At 38.2% G+C, this 14,315-nt stretch overlaps 1 pseudogene; it reads left to right on the top strand.

Annotated features, from left to right (window-relative positions):
• Nucleotides 1-488: 488 nt before the first annotated feature.
• On the top strand, nt 489-1,021 carry LOC116743194 (annotated as a pseudogene).
• Nucleotides 1,022-14,315: the final 13,294 nt, after the last annotated feature.

The raw sequence follows: 14,315 nt of genomic DNA, 5'->3' as shown, positions 1-14,315 counted from the left end.
TAATAACCTTAGAGTAAGCAAAGATTTCTTGGTAAGGACAAATACAAAAAAACAAAACCACTCAACTTTTAGCAGAAGTGAAATGGATTAATTGGAAATTTTCTGCTCATGAAAAGACTTCCCTTAAAAATGAAGAGATAAACCAAATGCAAGGAGAAATATTCATGACATTTATGTGACAAAAACACATTCAGATTCTACAAAAACTCCTACAATAAACAATAAAATTATGAATAGTCTAATTTTTAAGGATATATTATTACAACAGGCAATTTCCAAAAGAAGATATTCAAGTGATATTCAAAAATTCAATATTCAAGATATTCAAAAGATAAGTACAAGCATATTCAATATTCAAGATATTCAAAAGATAAGCACATGAAAAGGCACTCAAAATCATTTGCGATCAGGGACATAAAAAGTAAAATGAAAACCACAGGGGCGGGAGGCTCCGCTTGGCGGGCGACACGTTCCGGGCGCGGGAGAGCGAGGGAGGTAGGGCCGCCGCCAGGGCCATGAAGCCCCCGGGAGGAGAGCCGAGCGATCGTCCAGAAGCAGCCGCACCTCCACGCAGGCCTTAACAGGATGACATCTAATATTTTTGGACCCACTGAAAAACCTCAGAACATACCCAAAAGGACCAAGCCCCCTGGGGGGAAAGGAAGTGGTATATTTGACGAATCCACGCCTGTGCAGACTCGACAGCGTCTGAACCGCCCTGGTGGGAAGACCAGTAACATTTTTGGCTCCCCAGTCGCTGCTGCTTCACCCATGGCACACCCAACAAACCCAAGGACCACGTGTTCCTGTGTGAGGGAGAGGACACACCGGACCTTAGAGCCGCAGCCAGCGCCTCCCCCAGACAAGAGCTGGGGCGCCCAGTGGCCCGGGAGGTGCAGCCCATGCCCAGCAGCCGGCGCCCGCCATCGGCAGTCATGAGCCCAGGCTGAGCCCGAGGCCTCGCTCCCACAACAAAGTCCTGAACCCGCCTGGAGGCAAGTCCAGCTTCTCCTTCTACTGAGACGCTGCTGCGTCCCCCAGAGCCAGACAGCAAACTCGAGAGATAGGATTTCAAAGCTGTAGTTTCTTTAGCCCGAAGGAGCAGGGTGGGGAGACGGTCTGTTGGGTGGACACCTGCAGCTGCTGCTCCGACTTCACTGCCATCACGAGAAGCCCGAGACCTCGCCTGCCGGAAACCAAGGGAGGAAACGTGATGCCTGGTGTGGGAGGAGCTCTCGGGTGGGTGGGCGGGGAGGCGGTGCCAGGCCAGGGGCGCCTGAGGAGTGGGCTCTTCGCGTCCTTGGTGTGTTGGCTAGCTGGGTATCTAGGAATCACTAACACAGTAGCAGAGTTTAAAGCCTTGGAGAGAAAACCAAAAACCACATGTCCGTTGCTGTGGGATAGAAGAGCAAGACACACTGAAACACTGGCGGGGTGGCGAGGCGGGTATCTGGATAGAGCCCTGAGGCCCTGACGCCGTTTACCCTTCATGGACACGGTCTCCATTCCTGCGACTTCGGCCGCAGTGTTTTTCGCTTCAGTTCCGCAGATTTTCTTGAAACATCTTCATTGCTTTTCCTCAGCAACTGTCAACAAAAAACCAAAATGTTCTCAGTCGTACGCTTTACGGAAAGATTTTGCACCCTGATCTCCCGAGGTGCCCCGCTTCTGCCCTCTAAATCCTTGGCCAGATCTTATGTAGATATCTCTCCCTTTCATCCAGGAGAGACTGGTTTGGGGCTCTTTACAGGCAGTTTTGCTTGTGAATTGTTCCTTTTTTCCTCATCAGCCTTAAGTCCAGGCCTTTGCCCCTCACTAGTGATGTAGCCAGTTCCCTTCACCAGTGACACTTCCTTTCTGCAAGACCACTAACTTCTACAGGACTTTAAAACTACCCAGATATATCCAGGTAATGGGATTGTTTAACTCCTTCATGTGTCTTCCTTTATATTCCTGCTGACAGTGGGAAGAAGAGATGCTTGAGAACCTTGGGTTCTTAGGTTTGGATTCTGTCATAATAGCTCAAGAGCTGTTCTCAAGTACCAGCTTTACATCAGTAACTGTTGACTCTGGTCTGTTTCTGATACCTTTCTAGAAAAAAGTCTGTTGCTCAGGTACACCAAAGAGGAAGGAAAGTTTTCTTAGGCCACCCTTTATAAAGCTTTGCAGAACCTCTGGACCATATTCACAGTTTCCAGACGAGCCTTAGAGACCTTAGGCTAAGACATTAAGTAGTTTGGCAGTAAAGTCTCAACCGGCCCATTCCATGGTATTTGCCAGCAAAGATAATGGGCTGGCAAGAATGGTGCTGCTGTAATCTGTTGGGCGAAAGTTTCTCCCATCGAGCCACTATAGGGCTATGGTCTCGGTTCCTGTACTGCAGTCACATGGGACCAACAGTTTGGGTTGGAGCTACTGGTACGAGTGCCTACAAAGCTAATGCAGTGCTAAAAATGTCTTCATCGTTGTTAAAGTGCAGTCACACTCCTAGTGGCCTGGACGCTTACGTGCCTGCAGGAGCTCCCTGCCAAACTGCACGTCCTCCGCCGCCGCTGGGGGGTTCGCACGGTGCTTTGCCAAGCAAAGACACTTTGCCTTTCGGTCCCCCTGCTGACTTTGGAGCCGAGAAACACTGATTCCATGTGACTCTATCAAGTGCTTCCTATCTTCTCCATCCTTCAAATGGTCATTCATAGGAAAGTTGTCTGGAATTCAGAGCATTTTTTTCCACATTAAAAAATGTCATGCATGGTGGTTAACTTTTAAGCTCAAACACACTAACTTAGTTAGTTAAACACACTAACTTGTTTAGCTTACAGTAAGATCTTCCAAAGGTAGAAATGAACTGCTATTTCTAACTTTTCTTTTTAATATACAAGAAAATGATTTGTGAATTCCAAATTGGATCGCCAAGAAGACCCTGACGTGCTGTTGGCCCTCAGGGTTTTAGTCTCACTGTCAGGGGCAGAGCTCACTGAGGGGAAGAGCTTTCTAGATCTGTCCCCTAGCAGGGACTTCTGGGGCAGAGCTGGGGATAGAGGCCTGGGGGAAGGAGGAAAACAACCAGAGCAGAGCCTCTGGGCAGCAGTGACCACATCGCCTTACTTTTGTCCCCATCTTCCGTCTTCCTTTCCCTCCTTGGGGCCATGGGCATGGCTTTAGAGAACTCTGGGCAGCCTGGTCCCTGGGACGTGCAGCAGAAAAGTTTTTGCTCCTTTGAACCTGATGGGGGAGGCCATTTGCATTTGGAACATGCTCTGTACATTAGGGACTGCCTGTATTTGGAAGCTTCATTAACTCTTGGCATCCTTTTCTCAACCTCCAAGCTGCATTAAGAAATTACTCATCTGTATTTTTATTAAGCCTTAAAACTTTTTTTATGTGCATTTGGTACCAACTTTTTGTAAGGCTGTATCAAAAACAACAAACCAGTGCTCACATGGCGATGTAACTTTGAGAGGAGCATTCTGTTATTTTTACAAGGCAGGAGTGGGTGTAGCCGTTGAATTAAACTTAGCAGTCACATACTGAGTCTTTGCCTGATGGTCGTGTGCAGTGTGTGTGCGTGCGGGCGGGCAGGCGGGCGGACGTGTTTCCTCCACATCTATTCTCCGGAGTGCCTGAACTCTGCTCCTTCCCTTACAGATTTTCATTGGTTGAAGGGGTTTGCCTTTTTTTTTTTTTTTTAAACCAGAAGATACCAGAATTAATCTTCTCAAAGTTTATGGATTTAAGGTTTTTTTCATTTGAAAACCAAAGACTTAGCTTCAAACAGAATGGACAGGAATGTGGCAGTGTTCTTTTTAGTTTCCATAAATTGAAGGTAATGCTTCTCTTTTCTCTTAACACCACTTGTTTTCCTGAAGAACTGGCCTCTGAGTTGACTTTGAAACTGCCATGAAAGCCTGGCAGTGAGTAGATGAAGTGCTGAGCTATTAGAATCGATCTGCCTGTAGATTCAGGTCCTGTAGAGAAAGCATAGATTGTTCTTCCTTCTTTCCTACAAGCAAACTTAATATCCTTATGTGTATTAAGTGGACTCAGGGTGATGGAGCTTCTCAGACTGCCTGCCTGGAGAGCTCCACTAGAGGAAGCTTCCTTCTAGAAGCCTGCTGCATCAGGACCAACTAACAGGACAGCACTTCAGAAAGAAACCCAACATGGGGGACCTGACACTCGCTTCACTTGTTCGTCTGAAAGCACGTTCCTGGAACAGGGCTAGCCACTGGCACCAGTACATCACCTATTTGTAGCAGCTGCTCCAGCCGCAGGCAAGCACTGAGGTTTTGGAGTTTCACAGCCTGCTTGTCTCCAGAGGCCAGGCAGTGACTGTGTCAGAGGCGCAAGGTGGGCTCCCGTGCGTTATGGTGAAGAAGTGGAAGACATCTAAGGGTTCCCTCTTCAGGTCCTGTGCCTTGTCCAGAAATACACTGACTCTTTGGATGGAGCATAACTTGTTCTAACATCTTTGTGAGTTGAACCCTCCTCCTATGTTATCCCGTTCATTTCTTCTGAACTTGTTATATTCTTAATCCTTAGCATTCTTGGAGCTCATGCATGAAAGATTCCTGTTCTGTGTGACTACAAAGTGCTATCTGAACTTCAACTTAGGAAGAAATGAGAGGGGCATTACAGGGACCTAGGTGACGTTTTAGCCCGCATTCAGGGTGGATACTTTGAAATTAAAGTATTGACAGAACTTTTGAAACCTGTGTGCCCATCTTACATTTTAGGGTCTTGTAATGAGAAAAAGAAAAAGTTGAATAGCAAATTATCTTTAAAAAATGGAAAGGAAACAAGTTCTAATTCAGTTAGCTTGAGCTCTCAATAGTGTACTAGTATTCTTCAGTAAGCATCAAGAATTATCCAGTATATCATTTTGTTAAAACTCCTTTTTCTTTAACCAGTTTCAAGTAACAAATCTGCCCAAGCATGTTAGTGATAAAAACTAATAAAGTTGATGCCATGTCAAAAAAAAAGAAAACCACAAAGAGATATCTTTTCACATCTACTAGAGTGACAAATAAACAAACTACACTAAATATAGGATGGAATGTGGAACAATTGAAACTCTCATATACTGTTGCTGAGAGTATAAAATGAAAACCACTTTGGAGAATCGTTTGCCAGTTTCTTATTAAAATTAAACATACATCTACTCCACAACCCATCAATTCCACTCTTCAGTATTTACACAAATGAAATGAAAATATATATCTGAAATAAAGATTCATAAGTATATTCATAGCAGTTTTATTCATAATTGCCAAAACCAGGAAACAACCCAAAAGTCTGTCTACAGGAGACTGGACAGATTGGGATAGTTTCATACAATGGAATACTAGTCAGCAATGTAAAAGAATAAACGACCAATACACATGGCATTCTCAAAATTATTTGGCTAAAATGAAAAACGCAGACAAAGAAGAATACATTCTGTATGGGTCCATCAGTATGCAATCTGAGGATTCATAAAACTATTCTACAATTACAGAAGTCAGAAAATCATTGCTTAGGGAAGGGGAGTTGAATCAACTGGAAAAAGACATGAGGGAACTTTCTGAGGTGAAGAAAATGTCCCAGGTATTATTTTGTGTTGTGAATGCACCAGTGAATAAAATAATCAAAGCATGCCAAATTGAATACTTAAGATTTGTGCATGTTATTGTATGCCAATTAGGCATCAATTTAAAAAGCACTGAATTTACTTTATTCTTGAACCTGATTTTACTCCATTTATAGCTTTCTTTCTTAGTAAATGACAGCACAAACAGTTGTTTCAGACAAAAACCTAGGAATTCACTTTGAATCTGCCCTTTATAACCCTATTTCCTATCATCGAATTTTCCTGAATCTGTCTTATAAATTATCATCACGGTGCATTTGGACTAGTAGCCTCCTAACTGGTCCCTCTGCTCCACTTTGCCTTGCAATCTATTCATCACAGTTTATGTAGTATGATATTCTTATAAAAACAAATGTATGGAAGTTTTTAAGGTTTTCATATTGATCTTATGAAAAGTAACAAAATATTTAATATTACTAATATTTTCTACAAAGTCATACATAGTTAAGACTAAATTTGTGTCATAACATCTCTTTGAAGACCAAGTAATAGCCTGGCCTCACAGATATATAACAAAAACTCAATAATAATGACAATTTATTGGCTCTCAAAGATTTGCCAGGGACTGTACTAGGTGGTATATACATAATCTCTAATTTCATCAGCCTCGAATGAAGAAACAGAAGTTTCCACAGGTTAGCAACTTCCAGAAGGTTAAGTTCATGTGTGGTGAAGCTGGAATTTAAATTCAGGTCTGTCTGTCTGCTGAATTTCAACGATGTTACTGTGAATTGTGTTCATGGATCTTTGGCTGTATATAGTTTTGTTTTATATGGCTGAGTATGATAATTACATGAGCCACACTAGCTAGCTGGGTCAATATCAACTATTTTTCTTAGGATTCTTAGTGATCAGCTCCCAATAAATAACATTTGAATGGGAACTCCCAAATAACAGGGTCTCCAAGTGTGTCAATTTATGTATTCTCTTTGGTAAATCGTTATAATAATAGGGGAAGTAATGTCAGGAATTTGCTGGAAGGCAACAGTGTCCACATAATTTATTAGAAGACCATAAAGGATTTCTAAAGTCAAGAAAGTAACTGTTAAAACAGTACTAATGGTCAATATCTGAGAAAACAATGGGAGGGGAAGCCCCTAAAATATTTTTGAAACCCCAAATGAAAATGTAGCAATTTGAGATCATTGGCAGATATGTTTACCTGAGCCTTCTCTTTAATTCCAGAAACTCTCCAACAGTATTTAATCCCCATTTCAAGAAAATGAAATAGAAAACAGACCACAAAAACAACAGTATCAGTAATAGCTGATACACCTACTAGAAACTTGAGGACATTTAGCAAGACGTGCTTAAAGAAATGCAATCAGCACTGTGTACTAAAGGCATAAAGAATATGTCTATTTTTCAGAATGTACTGAAGGTAAGAAGCAATTTTCTAGTAAGAGCCAAATACATCTCAGTCATTCAGGGTTTGGAGGGAGGCTTACTTCTTTTTCTCACTTATGCTTTAATGTAAGTCTTTGTGAAAAGTGAAGTGTAGGAAGGAAAAAGGTTGGCTTGAGATGAGTTGTATTTCATGTCATGGCCAAAAGAAAGTAGTAAATCAGGAGACACTGGGGTGCAGAGGATACTACTAGCAATGTGGTGATTCAGTGGATTCATGTGCAAACCCTGGAGAGTTTAACATATAACGCGTACAAAAGTATATCAGTTGACACAATCTCACTTTGGTGGGCATATAGCCTATAATATAACCTATAATAAACATGCATCTCTACTGGTCCAGAATAATAAATATTTTGAAGGGTAGATAACAATAAATCAACAGATGTCTCTTGGCACTAAGTTCCTGACTAACTTCTTTCTTCTTATAATATATTCAACTGTGTTATTAGAAACATTAAGATTATCACTAAAATTATACTTCAAAGGGTTTTGTGACAAAAAGTGAGGAAATGTGAACATACATATTTTTTCAGAAAATCTGTAATGTAAGTGAATATTACATTTTTGCTCAAATGTGAGGTTCTATTTCAAACTGAAGAAACAGTCGGTCAGAATTCATCAATTGCACTGCACTGTGGAAGCATATTTCAGTAATAGAAAGTAAATATGTCTTATATTTGCACTAAAGATGGTTTCATGAAGCTAGGGACAATTTCTATATAAGGTACAAGTGTATAAGTATAAGCAAATTATCATTCAAATTGAATAAATCATTCTCTAATTTGTAATAAAATGTGTATACAAACTGTCAAATTTTTATAACAAAGTTGAACTCTATGGTCGGTTATGGACTGAATGTTTGTACCCTCTAAAATACATGTGTTGAAACACTAACTCCCAAATTGACTGTATTTGGAGATGGGGCCGCTAAGAACATAATTAAGTTTAAATGAAGACATAAGGGTGAGGTCTTCATCCCATGGGATTGGTGTCCTTATAAGAAGAGACATCAGAGCTCTCTCTCTCTCTCTTCTCACTCTCCTTGCACACCAGTGAAAGGCCTTTTGAGGAAATAACGAGAAGAGAACTGTCTATAAGCCAGGAGGAGAGCCCTCTCCAGAAACTGAATTTGCTGGCACCTTGATCTTGGACTTCCCAGCCTCTAGATGGTGAGAAAATAAATGTCTCTTGTGTAAACCAACAAGTCTGTGGTATTTTGTTATAGCAGCCCTAACTGACTAACACATGGACCTCAATTTCAAGCTGCCACAGCATTAGCTATGCAAAAGAGGAGGCTTCCCTAAGAAAATCATAAGAAATTGTTTAGTGATGTAGGTCTTTTAAAAGTATTTATTTATTGTTTATATTTAGTCAAGGTAATTTTGAATATAAATACTTCCTTAAAAGATTTTCAAACGATTGCAATTGAACATGAAAAATATCACTTCAATTAGATGCCTGCATATGTAGTCTTATCTTCCTAAATGTAATAGCTGGAATGCATCATTTCATTAGTCAACATGTTTTCCATTGGTAAATATTTTCCCTTCGTCATGCATAACTCCTTGGTGCTAATGAAAGCTAAGGTACTGGCATGAACAGCTGGAAAAATATCTAAGCTATAGGTAAAGAGCAATTTATTTTTTATAAGAAGGCACTGCTTTCTGGAAATACCCAGGAGAAATATTGATAATTGATCATTGCTTATATACAAATCTGAAAATACCTTGCAATTATGAAATAGTTTTCCACAAGAATCTCAGAGAATTACACAAAATATATCTAACTTGGATAACAAGAAACTTTTAAAATTTAAAGCACCTCTTGGACACTTACAGTAGAGGTATTTTGATTTGAATTGAACTGAGTTCATTTGAATTAAGTTGAATATCTTATTTCTTCCTATAAAAATATAAGATACAGTGAGAAGATACTTACCAAATATGGTAATTATGTATTTTTTTATTTCATGAAATTTATTTCATACAATAAATACCCCCTATAAACCAAATATTTAGTTTTTATCCTGAAAAATAAGGCATATTCACCTTAAGAAGTACACAAGAGAAGATTATAAGGACAGAGATCTATTGCAAGTAATGGAATTTGCCATCATTTCCTTCCATTTCTGCCTGCTTTCGTAATGTAACCCAGCCAGTGTGAGACTGCAACTATTTCTTACACAAGAGGAGTCTCTAGATGCTTTTGTGATATTAAATGATAAATCATAAAAGACCTGCTTGTGTATCATACAAATATCAAATGAACACATGTCAAAGAATTTATTTAACTGAGGTAACTGGTATGATATTACAACCAGTCCAAAGGAGAAACCAAAGAACTGCAAATTTATATGGAATAAATAAGCATTGAAATAAATGTGCAAATGACTCAAAACTGGCTTTTTCCAGGGGTGTACTTGAGGAGTGGGGAGTGAGGGAAATCAATTAAATTGCCACCTGACACAATTTATTAACTTATTTGCATGTTTATTGACAAGAATTCTTTCTCATTGCTAACAGTTATCTACAACTTGCAGAGTTCTAAATTAGCTCAAAGGCAAAAAAAAGCTAGAATTAGTAACCCAGAAATGATGATAGTCTAAACAATGCAAAGTTTTCCGTTGCAGACACCTAATTATTTTTTGTTGTTACTGTTTATTTCAAATTTCCTAATATGGGTCTTCCCTTGCTATTTAGCTAAGGTTATTCTGGAGATATCAAGTCTACGTGCCAGGAATTACAGGAGTAAACAAAGCAGCCTTGCAGCCTAGTCCATGTTTGACCTGTCAGGATGATAAATTCAACCTTAGAATTTTCCTTTCCTTGGACCTTTTAGCTAAGGTCCATTGTCCTCATATTACTAAGTCATCAGAGACATGACTACCATCCAGGAGGACAGATTAATCGAACTCATAATGTCCAGACAGTGTAGGAAAAACTTTGTGCTTCAAAGGAAAACTGTACGTTGTCTATAAGACGTCCTTCTGGGTTGTCTGATTCTGACTCTGTGGAAGCTATTGTACAAAAATAATTCTTTTCTATCAGCATACAAATAAATTCTGTGAAGAGACAAACTTCTCCTGTTGTGGAAAAGCCAATTTTGCTTCCACTTGTCTATTCATTTCAACATTCCATAATTCTATATATATATTTGTGTTTCTTTAACTTCTTTGAGCAGGTTGTAACATCTTAGCTTTCTCATTAATGAGTTAAATAAAATCTTTAATATGTACTCGTTCTTGCATCTGTATAAGAATCAAGATTTTCCTTTCCTTTGAAAATTATTCTTTAACAATGACAGTGGCAAAAATGTATAGCATGACAGCCAACTGAAAACTATGCCTTAATGGTAGCCAAATATATCATATTGTATCAATTTCTATTAAGTCTAATAAATCAGCACTCTCTTTAAAGACAAGAGAGTTGAGTTGGACACTGTCCACGGAGGTTGACATAAGCCTCTTCTTTGAAATCACACAAATATCATAAGACAAATATATTTCTCAATAACTTTTTGAGACTTATAAATTATGTACTTCACCCAATGTAATGAGGAAACTAACTCTACTCAAATTAACTCCATAGATTGGGAGAAATAAGTTTGCATTCGAACTATAGGGAAAGAAGAACAAGAACATATACCAAAAGAAAAAGTTCACTATCTTAGAAACTGTGGTTTGTAAAGTAAAAACTCAGAAGAAGAAATAATGATGCAATAATAAATTAGTTACCTATTATTAAAAATACCAATGATTATATATAATAATAAAGACTTTTAAAATAGGGCATCTGTATCAGTGCAGGTTTTATGCACAGGCAGTGGAATGTTGACTGCTTGATGGAATTAAATGACGGCTACTTGGTTCCCCAAATCCAGAGAATTCCCCCACTATTGCCTAAAATACTATCATTATTTAATTTTTTTCTTCTTTTAGTTAGCCTTCTCCTTAGGACTTTTAAAAAATCTATAATTCTCAAAAGAATGGCACAACGAGTCCTGTACATATCACTATGAATGTATTTATAAGATCTTTTTCCTCCACTACCTACAGATACTGGAATAATGTTGATAACATTAGAACCCAGTGGTGAAGGTGAGAGAGGAGAGAATGTTTGTAGGGGACTTTAAGAGAGATTAAGATGTCTGAGTCAGAAACAAATGTAAATTTAAAAGTTCAGCACATCAATACCAGCCAAATTTGATCAATTTGTAAGTCTGTATTTATTATTTACTTGTTCTGTCAAATGAAAGCTCTTTTCTTGACATCATGCATATTCACAATGTTAAAGAAAATTAGAACTGGATAATAATTAAGAAGCAAAACCAGATTTCATTTAAGAACCGTTGCAATAGGGGAAAAGAAATCTCAGTATAGAACTGGGCTCAATTCCAAATACAGCATGGAAAAAAATGGGAATGTTTAGCCCAGGAGTAGATTGGAGGTCAGTGGATGGAAAATTACTAGGAGGAAACTCAAGGATAAGGGGGGATTCTGGCTAGATCTACTTGATAGGACTCTTGTCGAGGTCAGACCCGGGGGGATCAGATACTAAGGAAGAGGAATAAGGAATTTGACCAGATATGGAGAGTGATCAGATATCAAGGACAGACATTGAAAGTGGAGGCCTAGAGAGAGATTAGAGGAGCATGACTACAGTTATGTCAAGAAGAGAGTTTACGTCAACAATGATGCATCCAATACTCCTCTTTAAATGCAACCCAGTGAATTATAATTAGATGAAGAGAAAGGGGTTTGGATGGGTGGGACTTTCTCCAAATGGAACTTCTACATGCTTATAAATGAATAAATTTAAATAAATAATTCATATAGTAGACAAATGGAGAGAAGAGTCTAAAAGCATATGAGACAACCAAGGTCTTTCCATAAAACTTCAACAGAAGAACCGCTCACTCTAAGATGCATAAGTCTGTATCTGTCACATAATCTCTCTAGAGAATAGTTATTAAAATTTTGGAATATGATACTGGCAAATTCTACTTCTACTGCCAATCCTGATGGAACTAGCTGTTAATCTAATTCAAAGTACAATGAGTGCATATAAAGCCATATCTTATTCTCCAATTCTACCAGAGCAGAAAAAAATAAGTTCAAAGAAGAATATCCAACCCTAGGACAGACAAATGTTTCTGAGATTAGATGTGATTTTATTGCATTTCATTTTTAATATTTTAGCAGGTATCACTGGATATATCAAACTACCTCATTGTAATTTTGTCTCTGATAAAACACTTCACCACCTGGCCTAGTTCTTCCCAACACCTTCACCAGTTTTCCCAAACTGATAGCAAAAGAGAGTCATTTGTTTTATTTCTTGATCTCCTTTTTTATATCATGTTGAGTGATTCCCATTTAATACATCTCATGAACTGTTACTACAGAATGTGAAGGAATGCAAATGATCTGGCTGGTACAATTGGAAAAAACGTTATAATTGCCATGAAGTAAACAAGGGGCCTCTAATTAGACACATTAATAGGACAAAGATGCAGTGTTCTGTTTAATGATATCAGTTTTATGGTTGGGATTTCCAGCATTTCTCATATTATGCTGTATGTAATATTAGGCAATTAGTAAATTAATCCATACTGCACAGGGTGGTTTTAAAATCTAACTATACTTGTACTGATATGTGTTTCCTTTCTTTTTACATTTTCTTATGACAGGAAATGTCCTTCAATACTTAGTAAGTTAGTAAGACAGACAGGTATCACTGTCCCATCAGAACTCTACTAATAATTTGGTATTGATGTATTTCTACTCAGATGGCCCTGGATTTAAAATGTGGGTTAAAATCTTTTTGTTATAATCTAGCCTGTAAAATAGAGATGCACACTTAACAAAGGCTAGGCATGCTTATGAAAATGCATCCAATAAGATATGACACTTACAGGGCACATAAAAGCAGTAATATCCAAAAAGTGGTAGAAAAAAAAGTAAAGCAGGAAAATTACTTTTGAGCTATTCATATACTTCAAGTGAGAACAATGTTATTCCATTGTTATAACTAAAAAGCAATATCCAAAATGTGTCTGAAAAGCAATACCTACAAATAGGTTAACAACTGTATATGCAAAGTTATTTGGACAAAAAAATTTTCTTTATTGTACTTGATAAATAGCTATTCCAAATGGAATAGAGAGTTTTGAAAAGTGTGCAGTATTTTTTCTATCTCTTTTTAGGTACCTTGATTCGTGGCGTAATTTCCCTTTATAATTTTTTCAAATAAACTTGTTTCATCTGCAAAACCTACTGACTTTGTGACCCCTGGAAGCATTTTCTCCAGGTGCAGTTTATAATAAGATCTTAGTATTTCAGATTTTTTTATTATTATTTTAAGTATTTGGAGAACCTGAGGGGAATCTCTTAACAGTCAAAAGGTCATTAAGAGTTGGCAGTACAGTTTCATAGTTCAGTGATATAAACTAGTATTCTTTTCAAATGTTCAGAACATCATGCCAACCTCCATTTTGGACTGCCATTAGAAAGGAGCGCCTGTGACACTTTCGTAAATTGGACATTGTGAGCGTAGTTTACATGATTATATCTTGGAAATGTAGCATTTAAAGCACTGAATTGTGATGACTTTATCATAACTGAAGCCCATATTTCACCAATATTTTGTGAGGTACTGGGCTAAGTGCTGTGATGGATACAATGAGTAAAGAGAATACCTTTAATTTAGAAGACTGCATATGAAAAGATAATTAACAACGCATGGTGGAAAGGAGAAGAAGATTTGAAATGGATTGGTGCTCTACCATTAGCAGTGTGACATTGGCCAAATCCTCAACACTGCTGAATCTGAATTTCCCAGGTTAACTGACCACCAGGACACACACAGGGCTGTTGTAAAGATAAGCTGATGCCATATAAGGTAGTGTGTAATCTGGAAATAAATTTTTTAGATTTTGTTTGTTTTTAATACTGATAGAAAAGGGCAAATATAAAGAAGTTGAAGAAACAAGAAAGAAAAGAGGACTGATGAATCAACATTATGAAAAATCTCAGAAATGACTGGCTTTAAGAACAAATTGGGGGTTAGTCTCAGTCTAAGAGACTGAGGAAAAGAAGACTCTAGAATCAGACATAGACATGTTTATAGGAGGATGGGGAGTTAGCAAAGAAAGTTCATGCTTGGTGGTTTATGCTCTTCTCTCTATAATAGAAGTCAAGGTTGTCTCTCAAGTTGCCAGAAAACAAAGTAAGCTGCATGACATACAAATGGAAGAACCAGGATAGTTGTTGAAATAAATCAGA

This window comes from Phocoena sinus, chromosome 1 (genome assembly GCF_008692025.1).
Source record: "Phocoena sinus isolate mPhoSin1 chromosome 1, mPhoSin1.pri, whole genome shotgun sequence".
In the NCBI taxonomy this organism is placed as follows: Eukaryota; Metazoa; Chordata; class Mammalia; order Artiodactyla; family Phocoenidae; genus Phocoena; species Phocoena sinus.
The sequence above is the reverse complement of the archived record's forward strand: the minus strand, read 5'-3'. Positions and strand labels throughout refer to the sequence as shown.